At 35.6% G+C, this 4779-nt stretch overlaps 1 protein-coding gene across 1 annotated transcript in view; it reads left to right on the top strand.

Annotated features, from left to right (window-relative positions):
- The first annotated feature begins 1681 nt into the window (after positions 1-1681).
- Positions 1682-4779, top strand: part of LOC106459097 (immunoglobulin domain-containing protein oig-4-like) — a 12279-nt gene continuing 9181 nt past the window's right edge. The window contains exon 1 of the mRNA XM_013918683.2: positions 1682-1849. The gene's annotated coding sequence lies outside the window, so the exon portion shown is untranslated. The remainder of the gene's footprint in view (positions 1850-4779) is intronic.

Here is a 4779-nt window from a genome sequence, read left to right as displayed (position 1 = left end):
GCGCAAAATTCAAAACTAGCAAATAAACAAACACAATATTCAACTCTGATTCGATATAAAGCATGTGTGATCTGTTGCTTTAAGCTGCTTCATTTGAGATGCTCAATTTGGGCTCCACCAGCATTCAAACAATCATGACATCTACGACTACATCTACAATTTTTAACTCTGATTCGATGGAAAACATATATAATCTGTTGATTTGATTCCTCAATGGTTTTGGGTTTGTTTTTAGATATCCTTCAATATTACCTGAAAAAAAAAATTTTGGAATCGACACACAGAAGTTGCATAATTTAAAGGATGGGTACTTTTTTGGGGTGGGGGGTGGGGGGTGGTGGAGGCCACCCTGTATATATATCGAGCTGCGTACGACTTTTCTTTTTCTTCTTTTGATATTAGCACTCTCCGTTACAGTCTCGGTAATAAAACGATTCTCGTATTGTTACGAGCTGATGTCACACAACCTCAGGATTATAGTCTTGGACATGTTATTGCCAGGAGACAGTTGGTGTTTTGTATATGCTAATACTAATGTTGCTTATCTCTGAAGTGGGTATTAATCTCAATTTGCGAGTAAACTCTAATCATGCATACGAAATCGCTGGAGGGACTTACGAGATGTCTGTATTTACTTACAGAGCTGAACCCCAAATTGTAAAACTTTTGTTATTAAAGCTAAAGTGATGTTATTATGTACGTATAAGTAGATAGATATTAGTTTAAATAGTAGTTTTTAAACTACTGGACTTTGATTACAGTTTCTGTAAGGATTTGTTTGTTTTGAAGCGCAAAGCTACACAATAAGCTATTTGGGCTTTGTCCACTACGGGGGGACTCGAACCCCGAATTTTTGCATTGTAAAGTTTTTAAATTTACCATTTAGTCACAGGGGGACAAGATTTAGAAGTTCAAGTTGTTTTTTTACTGTAAAAACTACAGAATGGACTATCAGCATTCTGTCAATTGCGGGGAATCGAACCTTGGATTTTAGTGTTGTAACTCCGTATACTTAACGCCGAGACAGCGGGTTTTTTTTTTTTGTTTTTGTAAGGAAAAATAATCTTATCACTTTGAAAAGTTACTAACCATTATCCTGACAGAATAACGTGAACAAGTTGATTTAAATATTTTGTGAAACCTCTGATCATTCAGACGTATGGAAACATATTTTTAAGAGCTTGATTAGTGACAACTTACAAGTTTTAATCTTTCTTAATAACGCACTATAGGCTAACAAAATTTATTGATATAAATGTACATTAGTTTTCAGAAAACTTCATAATATTTTAATTAAATTTGTTATTTCTTTAGCACGTTGTCGTATTCGAAAGTTATGTAATTTCTAAGACAACCAGTCTTAAGAGGACTTATGAATAATGTCTATTGAAGCAAAAATGGCTGAAATCCTATTTATATGAATACTCACTGATGAGAGACGTTCGCTTGGTAGGTTATTACTTTTACGACTCTTCCTGGAGGTATAACGATATTATCGACTTTCACGCAGCTGGAATTATCATATAATAAAATATTGAGGAAGTTAAGTTTCTGTAACATTTCAAGATCGATTATAGAAATGCCACTCCAAAGCACAGCTGCCGTCTCCAACGGTTTATTATATAGGAATCGAAATGGGGAAAAAAGAAACGTCAACAATACATGTGATGGACAAGAATAAATTACTTCTTGCACGCGATCGAGATCAATAGCAGCGACCTATAGAGTTCACGCTTTGTGAGCGGCCGTAAGAGAGAGCTTCAAGTGGACCATCACAGACAAAGACCGCCTGTTGACGACGATCTCGTGCACATCATCTATATAGATCCAAGTGGCCTTTAAAGCATCGGTAAGTTGGAAACTTGAGTAACGAAGAGGAAAGTTCCCGACGGTAATCATCGCTAATATCCGCTATATTGTGTGACTGGCTTAGTACTAGTTCAGTTAAACACGGTCTTTCAGGTAAAGCGTAATTTTTCCTTGATTTAGAAAAAAAAGAAAGAAACGTCAGGTAAGTGTTTGGTTTCTCTAAATCTCTTAACTATCTCAGAAAAGAGTATAAGCGTTTTAATGTGTTTTTATTATTCTTCCTTTATTAGTTGCAAAGCCGATTATCAGCATTATTTAGTCCTAGTCCAGTACTCCATCCGCTTTCTAAACTAATTACGAACCAATTTTTTTGTATGAACCTGACTTTCTTTATTATAGAATCCCTAATAAAATGTAAATAATAATGAAAATAAAAACACGTCAATATTTCTAATGAATCCCTAATTACATCTGGGATTCTCCTATATATTTTACATAGAAAGTGATGGATTTCACCCTTTCGGGGAGAGGGGGACACTACTTTATACTGAGTGTTGGAGCAGGCAAAAATATAAGATTACCTAACATCAGGCGATAACTGGACCCCTTCGGTGGTGAAGAGTATAAAACAGGTCTTTAATTTTAAGATTAAGCGATTATTCGGCTGAGACCTAGCAATTGAGTTTAGTAGTACTTGAAATATACAGACCTATATTATTTTACAGAAATAGTAGCTAATCTTAAAACGATTTATTTTAATATCTTCCCTACTGATTGAAATACGTCAATGTGTGTTCGTTAGAATGTGCATCTTGTCTCCAAACGTCCTCGCCCTTTCAGCCGTGGGGGCGTTATAATGGGATGGTCAATCCCACTATTCGTTGTTAAAAAAGTAGCCCAAGAGTTGGCGGTGGGTAGTGTTGAATAGCAGCCTTCCCTCTAGTCTATCGCTTCAAAATTAGGGACGATTAGCGCAGATAGCCCTCGACTAGATTTACGCGAAATTCAATAAACAAACACACGAACAAACAAACAGAATACGTCTGTTTTGATGTCGATCGAATGACAAATGAAAGATGTTGGTTTGGTTCCTATATTTCTAAATCCAGCCACGAAACAATAAAAAAGTATCAGCTACAGACATATCACAAATAAACCTATTGATATAAATCCATATGACATCTGAAGCCTCACCAATCATTATGAGTAACATAATTTTCAAGAAAATTAAGAAGACTGTTTTTAAGATATCGTTCATGGAGAAACAAGTTAGATATTCTGTTTCTTTATCCCTGCAGAAGGTCGATTTGTTTGTTTGTTTGTTTTTTAAATTTCGCGCAAACATTAGTTCTCAAACTTTTACTTTTTAGTTCGGGACGACTTCGGCGGGAAAAAAGATCCCTAGGACCACCCATCGGTCCTGCCCCACATGTTCTCACGTATGGCCTCCGTCGTGGCGTTCCGAGTCTGTAAATTGCATTTTGGATTAGCCTGCGGACCACACTTTGAGAACCACTTGTATAAAATAACAACTAACGGTACATCAGCACTGTATGAACATCAGAGACAGTGGCGGTTCTGCTCAAGGACTTCGGTATATACTTTCAGGTGAACTGAATATACTTCAGACTTACCTGAACAATCATTCAAGGACACTACAAACTTACTTCTATTACCTGAACAATCATTCAAGGACACTACAAACTTACATCTATTACCTGAACAATCATTAAAGGACACTACAAACTTACATCTATTACCTGAACAATCATTCAAGGACACTACAAACTTACCTCTATTACCTGAACAATCATTCAAAGGACACTACAAACTTACATCTATTACCTGAACAATCATTCAAGGCCACTACAAACTTACATCTATTACCTGAACAATCATTCAATGACACTACAAACTTACCTCTATTACCTGAACAATCATTCAAGGACACTAAAAACACGGTGACATACCACATGGTGTCATACCACACGGTGACATACCACATGGTGTCATACCATATGGTGACATACCACATGGTGTCATACTACACGGTGTCATACCACATGGTGTCATTCTATTAGAAATAATTAAGAACTACACTCATTAGTACAGCACATAAAATGTATTTAAAAAATGTCCAGAAATAGTTATTATATCTATATTTAAAATGTGGAACTATTGTTGAAACTATTTCTTGCTGTTAGTTGCCACTAGGTTAAGATTCTAATTGAAGAATGTGAAGTAGGGAATTCTGTGTACAGAGACGGACGGCATTACTTTCTGGAAAAAGGAGAGTTACTACTTGGACATGCAAGGATATTGAGTACATTACATCTGTTAAATAAAAAAAGGGAAATCAACCAGCCCTACATACGTTTATAACATTAAACAGTCTGGTCCAAGCTTATATACCCTTGTAACATGAAAAAGTCTGGTCCATACCCACATACTCTTATAGCATTAAACAAATCTTGTCCAGGTCAATATACTCTTGTAACCTTAAACAATCTGGTCCAGGCCTACATACTTATAATATTAAACAATCTGGTCCAGGCCTACATACTTATAATATTAAACAATCTGGTCCAGGCATACATACTTATAATATTAAACAGTCTCGTCCAGGCATACATATTCTTATAAAATTAAACAATCTGGTCCAGGTCTACATATTCTTACAACATTAACCAATCTGGACAAGGCCTACATACTCTTACAACATTAAACAGTTTGGTCCAGGCTTGAAGACTCTTATAACAATAAAAAGTTTGGTCCAGGCCTATATACTTTTACATCATTAAACAGTCTAGTGAATTTCACATACTTTTTCAAAAATAAACAGTCCCACGTATTCTTACAACAATAAACAGTGTTGTCCATACTCATATTTTCTTACAACAGTAAGTAGTTTTGTCCATACTCATATTTTCTTACAACAATAAACAGTTTTGCCCATACTCACATTTTCTT

This window comes from Limulus polyphemus, unplaced genomic scaffold, assembly GCF_000517525.1.
Source record: "Limulus polyphemus unplaced genomic scaffold, Limulus_polyphemus-2.1.2 Scaffold559, whole genome shotgun sequence".
Taxonomy (NCBI): domain Eukaryota; kingdom Metazoa; phylum Arthropoda; class Merostomata; order Xiphosura; family Limulidae; genus Limulus; species Limulus polyphemus.
This window is presented reverse-complemented; position numbering and strand designations above follow the sequence as displayed.